Raw genomic sequence first — 21,992 nt, forward strand, 5'->3', positions numbered from 1 at the left:
CAATTGATAAAAATAACTGAGTGGTTATTGAGCATTTCTGTGGCAGTTGCTATGCTATGTAAATTATATATGATAGAATTTCATCCTCAAAATAAGCCCAATAGTTCAACTTTATTGATGCAGAAGCTAAGACTCTGAGGTATTGTAACTTGTCAAGGACATATACCATTAGGTAGATGAGCCAGAGATGACCCTAAAGTCCAGATTTCAAACACACACTCAACTACTCTTCTTAAATTTTTCTCAAAAAAGCTTGTGAGTGCAGTTAATTAAGCAAAGAAAATGTATTTCCACTTCCAATGGTATATATTTGAATTTCATAATTTATGGCATCAAATGGCAAGGCTTTGTTAACAGTTGTCTGTACTAAATGATTCCATTAACTGTTCCTTAGGAAAAATAGCTGTAATTGTAAGCATGCTTAAAGCTACATCCTTTGTTTTCCCATTGTTGTATAGATTATCTGATACTTAGTTTATATGTGTCATTTACATTTGCTCTTTATGTACATGAACAAAGATGAGGAAATTGTAGATGGGAATCAAAAGTCAGTAAGAGGTAAGTATTATCTAATCAACTTAACTGTTATGTTGAAGGTTATTGTATGGAATTCTAAGATCTCCAAGAGACAGTTGCTTTCTACAAGAAAAGCTACTAAGAAATAATACTTATTATATGAGGCTAATCAATGGACTATTCCACAGTGAACTCTGATTTATAACTCTATGGCTGATTTAGATGTGGAAATAGAAAAAATAAGGGAATAGAGTCTCTACCTTATGAATGGAATGAATCAGATACCACTGTCACAAACAATGTTCTGCAAAAAAAGGAAGAAAACCACTTTGTTATGTTGGCACTAGACTAAGCATTTCTGGTTTTGTTGTTGAATTTAATATTCTGAAAACTCTGTGAAGAAGGTATTATTGTACCCATTTTAGGTGAGGAAGTTGAAATTTAGAGATTATAGTCAAGATCATACGGTAGTAGCAGAATTTGACTCTAAAGTCTGTGCTCTTGACTCTATGTCATGCCATCTTCCAAGGATGATATAAAAGAAGCATTTCTTGGTAAGAATTGGTTATTGTGTCTTTGGCCCTGTCTATGAGAAGTATTCTAGTTTGCTTAGCAGTCACCTGTGCTGCCACACTAAAGACTCGTGCATTGATTTTTATCAGCTTGATGAAATTGCCCTTTTGTATCCCCTGATTCTAGATTTGCAAAGCAATCTTTAGATGATAACTTCATTTTCACTATATATGTTTCTTATTAGGTGAAGAATACATAAATCAGCTACATGAGTAAAATTTGGGATTGTCTTTATGCAACAGCGTTTTATACATTTGGGTAACGTATGTCAGTTTTCCATTGACTTGTCACCTCTATGTTGCATGACAATGTTTTTATACCTGAAAAGGTAAGAGCCAGCTTCTGAACCGCCATGATCATCATGAAGTCTAAACACCTGTGAATGTTGGCCTGCATCGAACTGCCACATTTAACTTATCTTCTTAATACATTGCACAAATAATTTTGAAAAGAAGCCTGAGACTCTCATTCATGGTTATTAGCCAAAAAATCAAATCACAGATGTGTGAGAAAGAAAGAATATGGAGAATTATACTTGGAGTCAGAAAAGCAAGGACCAAAACTTACAAGCCTTATTTAGATTCAATTATTTTAATCATCTGCTCTCCAAACTGGAATTTCCCACGACACTGTGAGAAGTTCTTTGCTGATAACATACCTAAAAATGTTATTATAGGAACAAAGCCCCCTTTAAAACTGATAATTTAATTTCTGAAGTTGGCAAATTCCATAGAAAATATTACACACTTGCTTGTCAAGTTTATTTGCTGGAAAAATAAACTCTCTAAAGAAAATAAAGTTCAAGATGACATCGAAGAGAATTTTTCTTAGATGAGGTTAATGATGTTTGATATGGATTTACTTTACATTCTCCAATTATAAATAAATTATAAATGATTTGCACCTACTCCTCCCTCCACCTCTGACATTGGAAAGAAAACAGTAAAGAAAAATAATTTAGTTACACATGCTGGGCTATTTTTATTTCAATCGACCTAATAGAGAGCATGTTAGATTGAAAGTACAATAAATAATTAGAGTTATCATCTCTAAACAGACATAATTATAACCCTAATCCTCATTTTCTCTCCACACAATTAAAACCAAATTAAGCTTCTTGGCAGGGGTAGGCAATGATAGATTGTGGTGAAGAGACCAAAAGCTCCCTTATGTAATAACTGCATCACCTTAACTGAATTCCGTTTTTCTTTTATTTTTGAGATGGAATTTCACTCTTGTTGTCCAGGCTGGAGTGCAATGGGGCAATCTCGGCTCACTGCAACCTCTGCCTCCAGGGTTCAAGCGATTTTCCTGCCTCAGCCTCCTGAGTGGCTGGGATTACAGGCATCCACCACCAAGCCCGGCTAATTTTTTTGTGTGTTTTTAGTACAGATGGGGTTTCTCCTGGTTGGTCAGGCTGGTATCAAACTCCCAACCTCAGGTGATCTGCCCGCCTCAGCCTCCCAAAGTGCTGGGATTACAGGCATGAGCCACCGCACCCGCTCAGCTGAGTTTCTTTTAACATATCTATGCCTCAGTTTTCTTATCTGTTAGTAGCCAAGACTCTTATGATTTTCCTATAAATTAGCACTTGTAATGTGTTTAGACTAGTGCTTGGCACTGTAGGGAACTGCTAAAATATTTTTTTTTTTGTTTTACCTTCTCTACCCTTCTAAATTCATGGCTGAGGCTGCTATAACAAAAGATTAACAAGATAAATGCACATAAACATATTTAATGTATATTTTATGTTGTAGGGAGGTTTCCTAAGAAAACAAAGACCTGAAGAAACAGTTAAAACAGACTTTTTTTTTTAACAGTAGGTTTGATGTAAAATGGAGAGTCATGGAGAAATATGATAGGACAAAGTGGGTATGAACTAAATGTAACAAACTGAGGGTCAGTTAGCAAGGCTGGTTTATTCAGATTCCTCTCTGCATCGCTTCATCTTTGGAGATAAAGACGTTTTTTCCCTTCCAGTATAAGAAGGGCACCTCTTGCATCCTCATGCGAGAGGGTCTTCTGACTTGCTTCAGGGAAAGGTCAGAAAATCCTTCCTAAATTTCAAAACCTGCTTCAAGGGAGAAGGGCAGGGAAAGGTCAGAGAGACCTTCTTGCTTCTGCCATTTTTTCAAATTCCTTTAGCTTATAATATTCAGTATGCCAAGGTGCCATCTTTCAGGGTAGAGTGCCCTGAACTCTATCAGCACATAGAAAATGTTCCACTAAATGTGAGACTTATAGCTCATGGCTTTCTTTCATTGAGAGCTGTTCAGAATTTGTCTTTGATTTCCGCTTCTCTGTCAGCACCACTTTGCAAGAATTCATTGTAACAATGTATATGCAACAGCACTGGCTCAGTTGTGTTCATTACTGACTCCCCTTCAGCACTCTCCTCTACCCCCAGTTCTCCCCACTCATCCTCCATTTCCATATGAAGATTCTGTATCACCCTTCAAATACCATTTCAAAGGTGCCTTTCTGCAAAGTGTTCACTATTTCCCTCACATGCTTCTTAAAAGGGTATGTTAGTTTCCTGTGGCTACTGTAGTAAGTTACCATACATTTGGTGGCTTAAACAACAGAAATTTATCCTCTCATGTTTCTAGAGGCCAGAAGTTAAATTATGGGCTGGTCTGCCTGGCTTCTGGGGGCTGTAGTGGAAAAAAGTTCCCTTGCTTTTTCCAACTTCTGTTGGCTCCTGGCATTCCATGTCTTAGGCAGGTAGCATTACCCCCATCTTCAAGACCAGAATCTTTAAATCTCTCTCTGCTGGTCTTCACATCACCTTCTCTTCTGCCTGCGTAATCTCCTTCTACCTTTTTTGTTATAACACTTGTGATTGAATTGAGAACTCACTTATTCCAAAAAAACTCCCCAATTTAATTTTATCACACCTGCAAAGGGCCTTTTCTCTTATAAGGCACAATTTACAGATTCCAGGGATTAGTGCCTGCTATCTTTGGGTGGCCATTATTCAGACTACTTTATAAGAGTTTCCTACTTTGAATCCACAAATTTGTTGATATTTTTCTAATGGCACTAACCTTATTTAAAAAATTGTGTATGTCATATTTGTTCTCACCTATTAGACTGTGGGTTGACTGAAAAAAAAAATATATGCCTTGGCTGGGCGTGGTGGCTCATGCCTGTAATCCCAGCACCTTGGATGGCCGAGGCAGGTATATCACAATGTCAAGAGATCAGTCAAGAGATCAAGAGCATCTTGGTCAACATGGTGAAACCCCATCTCTACTAAAAATACAAAAATTAGCCAGTCGTGGGGGCGCATGTCTATAGTCCCAGCTACTCAGGAGGCTGAGGCAGGAGAATTGCTTGAACCCGGGAGGAGGAGGTTGCAGTGAGCCTAGATCACACCACTGCACTCCAGCCTAGGTGACAGAGCAAGACTCCGTCTCAAAAAAAAAGAAAAAGAAAAAGAAAAAGATATGCCTTTTTCTGTATCTGTTTCTTTTTTTTTAATCCTCTGTAGTAACAAATTCAGAGATGTGCACATAGGTAACCCTCTATCAACATTTGTTAAGTTAAATTTAATAAATTTTCCAAATGTTACTTGTGGTGACTGATATTATTGAAAATGTCAAGATTTCTCATCTGTCAATGTATACAAAAGCTGTGCTTCTGCCATATTCAGGTGCTCTGGGGGTTACCAAAATAAGATAAGAGCTCGCAGTCTAGTTAGGGAGAAGGAGATATTAAAAAACTATAAACAAGTATGAGAATGCTAAACATACAACGGGAAAACTCAAGAAAAGTGCTCCCTTGGGGAAAAATCGCATTTCCAAGCACAGTCGTGCCTAAAATTATTTCTATTATTGAAGTTATATCTAGTTTATATATTTCTAATAAGTAACTACCAAAATCTTGATTAATAGACTTTGAATATAATTAACCTGAAATGTGCATGATATATAATTAACTTTTAGATTTTAGTGACTAAGATCCTAGCTCTTTGAGATATTATTCAGAATAAAGGCTTCTGTACTTTTCTTTCTTAAAAAAATATTTTTTGTATATTTTCTTGTTCTTTTCTGAGATAATAGGCAAGCATTTTATGTCTTGCTCTTTTGGCCTATTGCTACCTATTCTCACTTTAAAACAATTATTATGCCTTTAAAGGAGAGGTGGCCTGTCTTACAGTTTCTTCTCTACCTTCTGCAGCCATCCACTAGTGCAGATTCAAGTGGCATGAAATCACTTTCATCTCTTTTATTATGATTTTCTGATAATAGTTCCTCTCGTGAAGAAATGGCAGCACTTCTCTCATGATAAACCCTTTAGAATTCTGTGTCCCTAGAGTCTGAAGGGCATCAAAGTTCAGCTCAGACAGGCCACTTTTGTTATGGGAATTAGAGGCTGGTTACTTTTATATTTTCCAATATGATACTTTTGTCTTCCAGTAACTTATTTCTAAGTATAGACATAAAAGGGATAGCTTTTTAATCTGTGGCTTTCAAACTTACTAGAATCATTACATCTTGAGTTTTGCTAGATTTTACAATACTTCTTTTAAAGAGATAGCCTATTCTTGTTGTCTCTCAGTGACTTAAACATCTCACATGAATCTAGATAATAAAAACAACGAACCTATTTTGTTTTGAATATCTTTTTAATATTCATGAGGATATTGAGATGGATAATAAAAATCTTTCATCATCCCATCCCTGAAAATAACTTGTATTTTTGAAGACTTACTAACTGCCACACAATATGCTGTGTCTTAGGTGCACTACAGAAGGTAATTGTTAAAGGCACACTACACCTAAATTGTTTTAGGTGCACTACAGGTGGTTCTTATGTTAAAGATGGGAATACTAAATAGGGAATCCTTTCCCCATTTCTTGTTTTTGTCAGGTTTGTCAAAGATCAGATAGTTGTAGCTATGCAGCATCATTTCTGAGGGCTCTGTTCTGTTCCATTGATCTATGTCTCTGTTGTGGTACCAGTACCATGCTGTTTTGGCTACTGTAGCCTTGTAGTATAGTTTAAAGTCAGGTAGCGTGATGCCTCCAGCTTTGTTCTTTTGGCTTAGGATTGACTTGGCAATGCGGGCTCTTTTTTGGTTCCATATGAACTTTAAAGTAGTTTTTTCCAATTCTGTGAAGAAAGTCACTGGTAGCTTGAGGGGGATGGCATTGAATCTATAAATTACCTTGGGCAGTATGGCCATTTTCACGATATTGATTCTTCCAACCCATGAGCATGGAATGTTCTTCCATTTGTTTGTATCCTCTTTTATTTCATTGAGCAGTGGTTTGTAGTTCTCCTTGAAGAGGTCCTTCACATCCCTTGTAAGTTGGATTCCTAGGTATTTTATTCTCTTTGAAGCAATTGTGAATGGGAGTTCACTCGTGATTTGGCTCTCTGTTTGTCTGTTATTGTTGTACAAGAATGCTTGTGATTTTTGTACATTAATTTTGTATCCTGAGACTTTGCTGAAGTTGCTAATCAGCTTAAGGAGATTTTGGGCTGAGACGATGGGGTTTTCTAGATATACAATCATATCATCTGCAAACAGGGACAATTTGACTTCCTCTTTTCCTAATTGAATACCCTTTATTTCCTTCTCCTGCCTGATTGCTCTGGCCAGAACTTCCAGCACTATGTTGAATAGGAGAGGTGAGAGAGGGCATCCCTGCCTTGTGCCAGTTTTCAGAGGGAATGCTTCCAGTTTTTGCCCATTCAGTATGAAATGGTGCTGGGAAAACTGGCTAGCCATATGTAGAAAGCTGAAACTGGATCCCTTCCTTACACCTTATACAAAAATTAATTCAAGATGGATTAAAGACTTATATGTTAGACCTAAAACCATTAAAATCCTACAAGAAAACCTAGGCAATACCATTCAGGACATAGGCGTGGGCAAGGACTTCATGTCTAAAACACCAAAAGCAATGGCAACAAAAGCCAAAATCGACAAATGGGATCTCATTAAACTAAAGAGCTTCTGCACAGCAAAAGAAACTATCATCAGAGTGAACAGACAACCTACAGAATGGGAGAAAATTTTTGCAACCTACTCATCTGACAAAGGGCTAATATCCAGAATCTACAATGAACTCAAACAAATTTACAAGAAAAAAACAAACAACCCCATCAAAAAGTGGGCAGAGGACATGAACAGACACTTCTCAAAAGAAGACATTTATGCAGCCAAAAAACACATGAAGAAATGCTCATCATCACTGGCTATCAGAGAAATGCAAATCAAAACCACAGTGAGATACCATCTCATACCAGTTAGAATGGCCATCATTAAAAAATCTGGAAACAACAGGTGCTGGAGAGGATGTGGAGAAATAGGAACACTTTTACACTGTTGGTAGGACTGTAAACTAGTTCAACCATTGTGGAAGTCAGTGTGGCGATTCCTCAGGGATCTAGAACTAGAAATACCATTTGACCCAGCCATCCCATTACTGGGTATATACCCAAGGACTATAAATCATGCTGCTATAAAGACACATGCACACGTATGTTTATTGCGGCACTATTCACAATAGCAAAGAGTTGGAACCAACCCAAATGTCCAACAACGATAGACTGGATTAAGAAAATGTGGCACATATACACCATGGAATACTATGCAGCCATAAAAAATGATGAGTTCGTGTCCTTTGTAGGGACATGGATGAAACTGGAAAACATCATTCTCAGTAAACTATCGCAAGGACAAAAAACCAAACACCGCATGTTCTCACTCATAGGTGGGAATTGAACAATGAGAACTCATGGACACTGGAAGGGGAACATCACACTCCGGGGACTGTTGTGCGGTGGGGGGAGGGGGGAGGGACAGCATTAGGAGATACACCTAATGCTAAATGACGAGTTAATGGGTGCAGGAAATCAACATGGCACATGGATACATATGTAACAAATCTGCACATTGTGCACATGTACCCTAAAACCCTAAAGTATAATAAAAAAAAAAAAAGGAGAGAAAAAAAAAAAAAAAGATGGGAATACTAAGGCTCAGAGAAGTTAAGTGATCCATCTGAGGTCATTTAGATGGAAAGTAAAAATATGAAATTAGGAACCATTTTCCCATTTGGCATCTATTTATTGAGAACATAATATACGATATGCATATTTTTATACATTGGAGATACAAGGGTGAGTAGAAGAAGATACTGTCCCTTCCTTTAGAGGTTACAACAGAATATGGGGGTGGGGGCATTATTCAGGTCATCATATGAGTAAATGTAAAATTTCCTCTGTAATATGTATTAGGAAGAAAAGAACATAATTGTGTTTTAGGAGGATTAGAGGCATTCCTAGAGAGGAATCACAGAAGGCTGTCCAGGAAGAGGCTCTTTAAAGGCAGCAATGAGGCCGGGCGCGGTGGCTCACGCCTGTAATCCCAGAACTTTGGGGGACCGAGGCGGGTGGATCACGAGGTCAGGAGATCTAGACCATCCTGGCTAACATGGTGAAACCCCATCTCTACTAAAAATACAAAAAAATTGGCCCGGCGTGGTGGCGGGCGCCTGTGGTCCCAGCTACTCGGGAGGCTAAGGCAGGAGAATGGCGTGAACCCAGGAGGCGGAGCTTGCAGTGAGCTGAGATGGTGCCACTGCACTCCAGCCTGGGCGACAGAGCAAGACTCCATCTCAAAAAAAAAAAAAAAAAAAAAGGCAGAAATGAGAAGGAGTTTGGAGGGTGTTCAAGGCAACGACACTGCTATGAATTGAATTGTGTCCCCCTAAAAATCATATTTTGAAGCCCTAACCCCCAATGTAATGGTATTTGGAGATTAGCCTTTGGGAGATACTTAAGTTTAGATGAGGTCAGGAGGAGCTGTCATGGTGAGATCAGTGCCCTGATAAGAAATAAGGAAAGATACCTTAGAGTTCTCTCTCTCTCTGTCTGTCTCTGTGCACACACAAAGAACAGATCATGTAAGTGAGAACATACAGTGACATGGCAGTCACTTATAAGTCAGAAAGTCTTCACCAGAAACCAACTATGCTAGCACCCTGATCTTGGACTTTTAACCTCCAGATTTTTTAGGAAATTATATTCTGCGGTGTAAGCCACCCAGTCTGTGGTATTTTGTTATGGCAGTGTAAGCTGACTAATACACATGTATGCAAATATTCTGTATGGGAAGATACCTTGATTTATCTTGAGAGAAAGCCAGCCAGTGTGAACAGTGCGGAGTACCAGAGGGAGCATGGTTTGAAATGAGCTGAGGAACCAGATACAGCCAGTGCATGGGACCACTTTAGGAATATGGCTCTTTATACTGAAAGCACTGGAAAATCACTGAAGAGCTTGTGATCTAATACACTTGTATTCTGAAAAGATCATTCTGGCTGCTGTACTGATGGGGAATAGGATATAGGAATGGTGAGGAGCTGGGCAAGATCCAAGAATGATTCCAAGGTTTCTGTCGTGCACAGTTTGAATTCATTGAAGAGGGAATACTGAACAGGGGACAGGATTGGAGAGAAGGATGGAAGATATGAGAGTATATAAACTCAAACCTGCCTTATTTATATGCTCAATGATAATCTCTTGTAGGCCAGAAACAGGAGCAGATTTAGGGGGTAACATCAAACGTTGCTTTTGCATGTGTTGATTCTGAGATAACCTTGGAACATGCAAGTAATGATTTCAAGACGGTAGTCGGTATGCTGGTTTGGAGCCTTAGGAAGAGTTTAGGGACAGATGTATATTTGTGGGTATTTGCTCCTTACATAAGAAAACTGAAAGACAGCTAGAAATATTTGCCTCTTTTGACATCACGATCTCCATTAGAGTATATTATCTGAATTGATTCAGAAATCTCACTGGCACAGCTTGGTGAAGCAAGTTCTGACTACTGGGGTTCAATCTCTACTCTACCACTCATTAGCTCTCTGATCTCAAGTTTTGGTTCTCATGAATAACAGAGGATCAGTTTAACTTAGTTCAGGACATTGAGGATGAAATATGAAATATCTGTTTCTGAGTAGGTGGTCAAAAACATCATAGTTTTTGTTGGCATGACTTGATAGAAAACTTCAGTTTTAAGGCTCAGGGCTTATCTTCCCTCTCCCTCCTTGCATTCTCTATCAAGCATTCCTTTCTCAGCATGCTTCAATCTTCTCATATCTCTATTCTTTCAGAAGTGCCTCATCTCATACCACCCCCTGGCTGTACAAGGTTTTCCATGAGAAATTTTACCCATGTTCTCTAGAGTTCCTGATCTATCCATTTACATCAACATTTGAGCATGAGCAGTAAGGATTCCAAATTAGTTTCTCAGTTTTCTCTCTACGTTTATAGCTATGACTTAGAGGCAAATATAAGATTTGCTACCTTCCCTTTTTAGTACTATAAAAATGATTACAATTCAGATTTCCTGGTATATCTTACAATTGTAATTATAATTTGTAATGCTTTAGCAGAACTCTTCTTATTTTTTATATGAGCCTTAATTTTTTTTCTTTGAATAGATTTTTAATCTTCTAAATGTTTCATAAGCTACTGCTCCAAAGTTAACTATTATGATGCTTTCAACTTATGCTGGGTGATTTTATTTTTTTATTTTATCTTATTGGGTGTTTGTGCAATTCTGCATACTCCACATAGCTCATCTCAGGCCTCTTATCTCTGGCTCACAGTGACATCCTCCTTAGGCACTCATTTCCTGTCGAATGTACTCCCTACACTCAGTTTTGACCCCATTCCACTAGCTCCTCACTTTTCACGTTCTATCTTCCACATCGCTGCTCATGAGTTTGTTCTAAAACACAACTTAGGCCACTTCTTTGATTAAAATCCTTTATAGTTCCTTCTTGGCTTCAGGATATAATCAAGATAATATTACAAGGCATACAAATCCCTTTATTCCTTGACCCTCGCCTCCTTCCTTGTTCTCATTTTCCCTTTCTTCCTATTCATCTTTCTACCATCCCAAATTTATACGGATACATAGTAGAAATGCAACAGGAAAAGATAAAGCAAGAAATAGTGAATATAAATGTTAAGGGGCTGAAATGTTAAGTGTCCATGAAACTCTTCATTGAAAAAGGGATGTTTTACTACATAGGTGAAGGAAGTGAGGGAGTGAGTTGTTTGTCCATCTGGGGGAATAGAAGCAGAGACAAACAGTGCGAAGGCCCTGAAGAGGGAGCGTCACTGGCATGTTTGAGTAAAGCCAGGAGGCCAGATGACTCAAAGGGGTGAAGGGGGGAGGCACAGTAGTAGGAAGGGAAGAAAGTGGGATGAGTTCATGCTGGCAAGTAGGTCAGAACAAGGGCTTTGGATTTTATATAAATGAGATGGGAAGAAATTAGTAGATTTTGAGCAGAGGAGTGGCATGGTTTGTTTTATATATAGGAAGGATAACTGCCTGCTGAATTATAGGCTGAATAAAGATTAAAGGGCTGCAAGGGTGGAAGCAGAGAGAGATTTAAGAGGCTTTTATAATAATCCAGGTAAAGTGGAATGTGTACTGGACCACAAGGGTAGTAGCAGAAATTGTTATAAATAGTAAACTCTGGAATTATTTTTCTTGTGGTGCCAACAGGATTTGCTGATTACATATGGGGAGGAGGGAGAGGAGTTAAGGATGACTGCGAGGTTACTGACCTGAACAACTAGAAGTATTGCATTGTAATTAGTTGAGAGAAGGAAGACTGCAGATAAGGGAAGTTTTGGGGGGAATATTAGAACCCAATTGTGGAAATGTGAAGTTTCAGGTATTTATTAAACACCCTAGTGGAAAGATAGAGTAGGAAGTCAGACGAATGGGTCTGGACTTCAGGTCGAGGTTGGAGATAAACATTTGACAGTAATCACCATGAAGATGGTATTCAAAGCTATGTGAGTAGGTGAGTATGGGGGATGAATAAATGGAAATGAAAATGGTTCAATGACTGAGTTTAGGAGGACTCCCAAATTCTAAGGTTGGAGGAATGAAGAGGAGTTAGCAAAGGTGCAGGAGAAGGAATAGCCAGAGAGGTAGGTAGAAAACCGAGAGAGTATGATGCCCTGGAGGTCAAGGGAAGAGAGCATTTCCAGGTAGAGAAATACTCACTGTGCCATATGCTGAGATGGGTCAAGGATAGTGATGACTGAGAGCTGAATTTAGGAACATGGAGATTACTGGTGACTTGATAACAATACTTTTTGTGGATTGGTAGAGGGTGAAAACCTAACTGGCATGGGTTCAGGAGGCAACGGAAGGCGAGGAATTGGGGATACCAACTATAACAAACTCTACCCAGAAATTTTGCTATAAAGAAAGAGTGAGAAATGGGGAGGTAGCAGGATGGGAAAAGGAATTCGGAACAAGATTTTTGTTTGTTTTAAGATGGGAGAACTAACTGCATCTTTGTATATTCATGGGAATGATTCAGTAGAGTAGTAAACAGTCATGCCATCAAAGATAGATGAATTAGTTCATTCTCACACTGTTATAAAGAAATACTTGAGACTGGGTAATTTATAAAGACAAGAGGTTTAATTGGCTCACAGTTCTGTAGACTGTACAGGAAGCATGGTAACTTCTGCTTCTGAGGAGGCCTCAGGAAACTTTCAATCATGGCAGAAGGCAAAGGAGGAAAGATGTTTCACATGGCCGGAGCAGGAGGAAGAGGGGTTGGGCAGAGGTACCACATACTTTTAAGCAACCAGATCTCATGAGAACTCACTCACTATTGTGGTAACAATACCAAGAGAGAAATCTGCCCCTATGATCCAATCACCTCTCACCACGCCCCACCTCCGACATTGAGGATTATATTTCAACATGAGATTTGGTGGGGACACAGATCCGAATCACGTCAATAGAAAACAAAAATAAGAAAGAGAGAAACAGATCTAATGGACACATGGAAGGGTTGGGTTTAGATAAGTGATTCCTCCACAGAAACAGGAGATAGTTTAGAAAATTATAGGCACAAAGAGAAGTAGAAGGAAATGGATAGTAATAAGAGCTCTTCTGATTGCTAGAAGTTTCTTGGTGAAAAAGGGAAACAAAGCCATGAACTGAAAATGAACACTGGAGAAGAGACTGTGACTGCTTTAAAAGAGAGGGGAGTATGACATCTAGAAGAGCAAGAGAGTGTGTAAACTGGCAACATATAGTATGACCACCAGGCTGCATTCAGGGTGTGGTTTTGGTTTTGTTTGGGGTTCGTGAGTTCAGCATATTTGCATACTTTCCTTCTGCTATATTTACGGGGATGGTGCAGGCACAGAATAGGGAGAGAGCTGATTTAAACTGGGTTGAGTTTTTGCCAAGGCAGTGCAACTCAGCCACAGTGGGACGGAGTTGAAGATGATAGCAAAGGAATGATTATAAAGATCAATGACAAAATATAAACCAAACAAGGAGGAAAATGAGGACATAAACGGAACGAGGGATAGTGAAAGTTGGTAGAATCAACAGACCGAAAGTTGCAGTCAGATACAAAGTTTTTTGAAGGTGAATACTAGAAAACAAGAAGAAAAATAGGAGGTTATATTAGTCAGGGCCCTCGCAAAAAACAGTTGGAATATTCAAACTGAGCAATTGAGGAAATTTGGCAAAAAGACTATTTACAAATGTAGGTCAGAGTTTAGGCAGCCCACGTGGCACACCCTGAGAACACCAATGAGTTATCACCCCTACGCCTGAAGGGGCAAGAAGAGAAGGGTGCAACCTGAAGAAGGTAGCTGTAAGGAGCAAGTCCTCTGCCAGGATCCCAAGATGGCCCACATTATTGGGCAGGTGGGAATTCTGGGAATACAAGACTGATTTCACTCTCCTCCTGCCCTCCATTTTTCTAAAATGATTCCCATTAGCCCAATCCATCATGGAACCAGAAGGCAAGACAGCTTTTTGATGTAATCTATATAAGACATAGAGCAGGAGTAGGGAGTAAATTTGGGGCCAGGCGTTGGGGAGAACAGGGGTAAGGGTGAGATGCTCTCTAGTGCAGGGGTGATGGTCAGGATAGTTTTTGTTATGGGCTGAATTCTGTCTCCTCAGCATTCATATGTTGAAGTCCTAACCCCAAATACCTCAGAATGTGACCGTATTTTTAGACAGGGTCTTTACAAAGGTAAATACATTGAAATGAGGTCATTAGGATGGCCCTAACACAATATGACTGGTGTCCTCACAAGAAGAGGAGATTTGGACACAGGCATGAGGATAGGGAGGACAATGTGAAGACACAGAATGAAGATGGCCAATAATAAGCCAAGGAGAGAGGCCTGGAGCACATCTTCCCTCTTGACCCTCAGACAGCGCCAACCCTGCTGACATCTTCACCTCAGACTTCTAGCTTTCAAAACTGTGAGAAAATAAAGTTTCGCTGTTTCAGCCACTTGATCTGTGGGACTTTGGTACAGTTGCCCGAGCAAACTAATATAGCTTGAAGGTGAGATTGTTGATTATCAGTTATTAGTAATGGTAATGGTTATTGGAAAGAGTAGCACAAGATAAAGAGTTAGGAGCATGAGGAGAGGTTAAGGTGGTAACTGTTTAAGATTGAAATTGTAAGCAATAATTAAGAACTTTAAGCTGCCAAAAGAAGAACTCTTAGATAAAGTGCTTTTAGGTGTCTAAAAAGCTACTGGGTGAGATTACTTTGAGCTTGGGAGAAGAGAGGCTTACACTTAGCAGGAAATGTTTTGTAAGGGGTGAGAGGGGAAGGCAAAGGCCATTCGGTGGGTTGAACAATGCTGTGAAAATGGGCAAGCCTCACCTCCAAACTCCTCTGAAATAACTTCTCACTAAAACTCATTCTTTTGTGACACAGATCCTGCTGCCTTTCTGGTCTTTATTTTCTGTTTCTCTGCCAGTTCCCCTGCCTGTTTCTTTGAGGTTCATATGATATCAGGATCCTCTTTCAGCCAGATTCCCTTCTCTCAGTACGGGTATTCCTACCTGGCTTCACCTATCCACGATATTCTGGTAATACTAGAATGTATATTTTTACCTCTTTTTTAAAAGAGATTGGTGTCAATCTGCATGTTTTAGGTACTTCAAATGAAACAAGTTCAAATGTGAACTTACTGTTTTTTCCTCAAACTCATTTCTCCTCCTTTATTATCCATGTCAATGGCTTTACTATTTATCCAGTCACTCAAGCTAGAAACCACGCTACCATCTTGAATTCTCCCATTTCTTTACTGACACTCTTATTTCAGCTCCCCTTCCCCCCCCAACTTGCCTTCATCTAATTTATTAATTTGCTTTAGAAACATCATTCATATCTCTCTGCTTTACTGTCTCTCAACATTCTTCCTGGCATTCTTTACTCAAAGCTCTGATCAGCTTTCAAATGCACATGCATAGGCCAAGGCAAATTTTAAAAACCAGATGGTGCTATTCAAATATGCTACCATAACTACTTTCTTCTTCCATCATGAATTGGCCACCCAAGAATAGAACTATAGTTTCTTAAACACTAAATAATTCAAAGCGATATGTTAAATATTTTAAATATAGAAATAGTAAAGATGATGCATTCCTTTCTCCTGCAAGTCCTTTGCTTGGTAAACATAAGGACTAAAGAGTATATAATTTTGAGGTTCTAGATCTAGCATTTAATTCCTTGTTTGTATGAATTCACTTCTTTAGGAATTTATCTTTCCATGAAATCATCAATTCCAGGTTTAGAGTTATGAGAAGTAAACTGAGACAGGTATTATGACTGGAAACTAGGTGGTTTATAGTTCAACTATTTAGAAATGCTATCTTTCCTCATACTAATTTTTTAAATCTAATGCTTTATAAAGATTAAATAAGATGGCATTCAGATTAATATGCACCCAAGGAGAACAATGTAAATATTTCTCTAATGTTGGCACTGTGAACACTTACTTCTTTCAAAACATTCAGGTTTGGCATCACTCCGAATTACCGAAGAGACTAAAAAGTTTCAGAATATGGATTCAGATTTCACATCTATTTACCTTGCAATGAGATCAAACGTTGCACAAAACGTTGTTCCTAAAAATAGGCCTTTGAACATTCTGAATTAAAAGCATAAAACCCGAAGCTAGAAACTGGTTCTGCAACACTGATCCCAGGAAAAGACTTTGCTTATTCTGCTAAAAGTCTAGAACCCAGTTTAAAGTGGAAAAAATTAAACTTCATTACAAGAACCAGTGTTTTCATTGGAATCTATTCCTATCTTTATTGGTACATTTGTAAAAGTGTGTTGCATAACTGTTGAGAGACCTGACTGGGTAAAGCTCTGTATGACACCAAAATATAAAATAAAACAAATATAGTTACCTGTTAGTCCATGAGAGTATCAGTCCCTCTTAGTCTGACATGTATTGTCATTGTAGTTCGAGATATCAAAAGCAATAATATTCAACTTTTTATCTGTCTTTATAAAGATCACAATATTTTAGTAATTTAGGAATGGCTGTTAATGTTCCAATTTTTTTTCAACATTTAGTCCTATGTGCCTTTGAACTTTCCATAAATTGCTTCAAACTATTTAAAAACTAAAGCTATTTTTTAATTAAAGTAGAAAAATTGTGAAAAGAAACTAGAGTCATCCAATATAAGTGATCTTTTGAGAAATTTTGGCACAAAGGGGAAAATGGGGTCAAATAAGGTTTTCTTTTTTTTTTTTTTTAAGATGGGAGAAATAACTGCATACTTGTAGGCTGTTGGAAATAATCTAGTAGAGAGAGGAAAACTGGAGAAATAGGAGACGGAAGAATTGCTGGCAAATGGGATCTAGTGCACATGTGGAGGAATTAGCTTTAGATAAAAACACAGATGGCTCACTAAAGACAGAATCCACAAGTGCGGATGCTGTAAAGATATGAAGAGGGGAATTGAGAAATACTTTTCTGATAGCTTCAATTTTTTTTTTTTTTTTTTTTTTTTTGAGACAGAGTCTTGCTCTGTCCCCCAGGCTGAAGTGCAGTGGCACGATCTCGGCTCACTGTAACCTCTCTGCCTCCTGGTTCAAGCAGTTCTCCTGCCTCAGCCTCCCGAGTAGCTGGGATTACAGGCACAGGCCACCATGCCCAGCTAATTTTTGTATTTTTAGTAGAGGTGTTTCATCATCATGGCCAGGCTGGTCTCGAACTCCTGACCTCATGATCTGCCCACCTTGGCCTCCCAAAGTGCTGGCATTACAGGCTTGAGCCGCCGAGCCAGGCCCTGATAGCTTCAATTTTTTCAGGGACAGGAGAAGAAGTTTCTCCACTGAGACCAACGACGGAGAAAAGCACTGAAAGTTTGTAAAGATGAGACAAGGGAAGGCGTCCATTGAGGACAGCGGGAAAAGGAGTAGACTGGGGAAGCACAGTGGGACCACCAGGCCACTTTAAGGGATGTTTGAGGTTCACACGCATCAAGCATTTGACCAACCCCATTTAGCTGCTCTGGTGCAGCAGGGAATAGGTGGAAACTTGGATTAATTAGCATTGTGACTTGCCAAGTGCGATAAAAGCAAGAGAGTTAAGGATGACTGCATGGGAGTGACTGTAATGACAGTGGAATTTAAACTAGATAAGGAGCAAAAAGGAAATGAAGAAGATGAAAGTGAGTGCAAAGCAAGTAGAATCATAGGAATGGTCTTTTCATTAGGTTTTGAGGATTTCTGAAGTCCGAGACGTAAAGGCAATGTGCAGGAAGAAAAGGAGATGGTCATAAACAAAGTAAAGGAAATTGAAAGAAGGGGGCTGTGTTTTTTAGTAATGGCAAGTTAGGGTAGTTGAGACAGGTGGAAGACAAAATCTTTTTTTTTTCTTTCACTGGAGACGGAGTCTCATTTTGTCATCCAAGCTGGAGTGCAGAGGCGTGATCTAGGCTCACTGCAACCTCTCAGATTCAAGGGATTTTCCTGTCTCATCCTCTCAGAAGAGAACATCTTCATAGGAGAGGAGCTCTAGGAACTGAGAATGCAGGAAATTAGAAGAAATATAAATTAATAGCTAAGAATTTAGACAGGACTGGGGAGCCAGGAACAAACATTTGAGATGTTGGGCTTTTGATGGAGTTGCCATGGATGACAGCATCGTGAGAAATGAGATTTAAAAATGGAGGATTGTTCGAGGAGGGAGGAGGGCTGATCTGAAAGCCACGAGGAGGACAAATGGAATACCTACCCCCACTACAGGCTGGAAGGTAAGAAGGATGCGAGAGAGAAACAGACCAAAAAACTCATGCCTTGAGAGTGCTTTGGGAGACGCCATTTCCTCAAGGAAGAACATTAAGAGTAAAAATATAATATAATTACTATTGTCAATGAAACTGTTGACTCTTGGAAGATAGGACAGGTTTGTAATTTTTCTTCTCCTGCAGCATCTGGCATAATGTGTTGCACTTAGTAGGAAATGTTTGTTAACTGGATTTCATTTTATTGCGTTATCACTTTACTTCTACTATTTAAACAATAGCTGGTTATATTGGACTTAAACTCACAAGGCAAAACTATAATGGGTATTTTATTTCACTCTGTTAGAAATATTTAGTAACCACTGAAGTTGCAAAAGGAAGATGAAAATATGGCTGTAAGGAATTTATGGTTAATAATGTTGCTAGAAGGATTAAAATGACAATGTGAGACTAAATACTTTGCAAAGAAGACTATCTCAAAAATTTTGTAGGTGGTGGGTGAATGAGGTGGAGATAAAGACTGATAGAGAACAAATTATACTATGATACATACAATAAGTTAAAACTTGAACAACAGTTATAGAAATCCTAAGTATAGCATTCACACAAGATCAAGCAGTAATCCTGATGAATTCGCAAAGACAAATAGAGCCAAGAGTAAACTTCCTCATTTTTGCCCATAATCTTCCTCCTTAAAAACTCTTACTAAGTGAATTGCATTAATCTATATATTTTTGTGAGATATCAATGAGAAATATTTAAGTACATATAATTACATCTTTTCTTTTTTCTGTATCCTAGGAAAATTGGATTGAAAACTGATAAATCCATTTCCATTCATTAGATGGAGTCTTAGTTCTTTTAGTCTGCTACATTAAAAAAAATACCACAAACTGGATGGCTTATAAACAATAGAAATTTTGTCACGGTTCTGGAGGCTGGAAATTCCAAGATCAAGATTTTGGCAACTTCGGTGTTTGGTGAGAGCCTGCTTTCTGGTTCATAGATGGCACCATCTCCTTGTGTCCACGTGGTGGAAGGGGCAAACAAGCTCCCTTGGGCCTATTAAAATAGGAGCACCAGTCCCAAAAGGCCTGCTTCCTAATTCCATCGCCTAAGGGTTTAAGATGTCAACATGAAAATTTTAGGGAGACACAAGCATTGAGCCCACAGCAAATCGTATCTTCAGTGGTAGCTCTTACTGAATGGCAGAGTGAAAGAGAGGCAAAAACAGAAACATAATAAAAAGGCATTCATATATAGACTTAGGAAAGGATGAGAAAATAAAGAATATTTTAGTTCTTTCCTGCCTCTTTGATTTCTTTAAGGTTTGTTAATAGGATTGATCAATCATTCCAGACATAAAACATCACTGTTGTAAATATTTTTGGAGTATCTTTTTATTCTCTTTTTTTTATATACACATTTCCAGCAAAATTGGAATCATAATACTCGTACTGGTTTTGTATATATCTTAACATTTAATAACTATTTTTCTCTTTTCTAAACATTTACATCATATGATATTAGTGACTAAATATAGTTATGAGTTTTAACTGTTTTCTATTATTGACTGTTAAATTTGTTTCCAGTAATGGATATTTATGGCTTTTCCCTAAAATAATTTTCTGGAAGTATATGCCTTTAAATAGATATTTTTAAATTATGTGCCAGAAAATTTTAAAAGATTAAATTATAAAATAAAATTTTAAAAGATTAAAGTGAAATTCTTTTTAGCTCAAGGGGAGATTTTTATTTTTTGAGTGTACCTAATGGTAAAGAATTGAGTGAATCTACCCATCAGTTCATTGCACATTATCATCATTAGTATTAAGAAGAGGCCAGTCTATTCTTTTGTATAGTCTTCATCCAAGATTTCAATTTCATTTCTCTCCTCCATAGAAAACAATTCTTCTTGTTTGATATATGTTTTGAATACATATGCAGTGTTTAAAAATAATCTTTATTTTATATCTTGCTGGTAATTTATTAATTTCATTTAATCTGCTATTTATTTCACATAAATTATATCCAAGAAATATTTCATATTCATTTGCTGTTCAAGCAACTGTTTATGTATGTCCATCTGGTTTATTGGTTCTAACTGCATTCTGGAGTTCATAATGTATACCCACCACGTTTTAATTTTAATTTATTTAGTAATAAGCACTTTGTTTCCCTCCAAAATACCAGCACCAGAAACAGTGCTCACGTATTCTCAGACATGCTCCACCTTCTTATTATGATAGTCAACGCTTACAACAGTCGTGAATCTCATTGAGAATTTCTATGGGATATAAAACCTATAAATTGGTAGAGGAGGTCATTGGGTACTTGCATTCTTAATTTGACTAAATATTACCAGATTGCTTTTCAGAAAATCTTCACCAGTTTATAAGACCACAAGCAATGTCTAAGAATTTGTTTCCTAGTGGATGATATTTTGATATCCTGTTGTTTTATGGTTTTGTTTTGGCAGTAAAGAATAACATTTATATTAAATTTGTTTCCTATATAAAATGAAGAGAAGATTTGTTGTGAAGATATCCATGTAATTACTAATGATGTAGGCTAAATCTATTCATATTTTAAGAACATAATTTAAAAAATTGTTCAGCACACTTCATTATCGGTTGCCTTTGGTAATTTTTTTTTGAGACACACAAACACACAGAAAAATGATGAGACCCGCAGTTAAGAGAAGCAGTAAACAGAATCTAGCATTAAGAAAACTCAGAGGTTGTAACTGACAGAAAAGGACTTTAATGTAGCTATCATAAATATATTGAAGCACAAAACAAATAACATGCTATGATTATGATGAATGGATATGAAATGTCACCTGAAAAATAGAAACTATAAAGAATCATCAAATAATAGTTCTAGAACTGAAAAGTATAACACACAAACAAATCACTCATTTGATGAGATTAACTGCAGATTGAAGAGAGCATAAGAGAGGGCCAGGGAATGTGAAGATAAATTAGTAGAAATTATCTAATTTGAAGAACAGAAAGAAAAAAACTAAAAATATAAACAGAGAGTCTGCAAACTGTGGATATTTTCAAGTAAATGAAAGCATTAAAGGAATGCTACAGCGAGTTATGATCATGCCACCACACTCCAGCCTGGGTGATGAAGTAAGGCCATCTCAATAAAAAAGAGTGCTACAGGTAGGTTTTCAGGCTGAATTAAAAAATGACTCCGGATGGGTACTCAAATCCACAGGAAGAAATGAAAAGTATTACTAATAGTAAAAACATGAATTTTTTTCTTTTTTTTCCTTTCTTTCCTTTTCCTTTCCGTCTTTTTCTTTTCTTTCCTTTTTTTTCTTTTTTTTTTTTTTGAGGTAGGGTCTCACTCTGTCACCCAAGCTGGAGTGCTGTGGCACCATCAGGTCTCACTGCAGCTTTGACCTCCTAGGCTCAAGCAATCCTCCCGCTTTGGCCTCCCAAAGTGTTGGGATTACAGGCATGAGTCACCACCACACCTGGCTCAAATATGCATGTTTAGCAAATATCTTTTATACTTCTTTTACTTTTAAAAAAGTCAATTTACTATAAAAATAAAAACGTATAATATTGTGTGATGGGTTCGTAACATATACAAATAAAAAAGATGACAATAATAGCATGCAGAATTGTAAATGCAGATACACTGGTTTAATGTTCTTACTTTTTTTTTGTTTTTTTTTTTTTGGTGGAGTTTCCCTTTATCGCCAGGGCTGGAGTGCAGCGCCACGATCTCGGCTCACTGCAAGCTCCGCCTCCCAGGTTCACACCATTCTCCTGCCTTAGCCTCCCAAGTA

Source organism: Symphalangus syndactylus, chromosome 4 (assembly GCF_028878055.3).
Source record: "Symphalangus syndactylus isolate Jambi chromosome 4, NHGRI_mSymSyn1-v2.1_pri, whole genome shotgun sequence".
NCBI lineage: Eukaryota > Metazoa > Chordata > Mammalia > Primates > Hylobatidae > Symphalangus > Symphalangus syndactylus.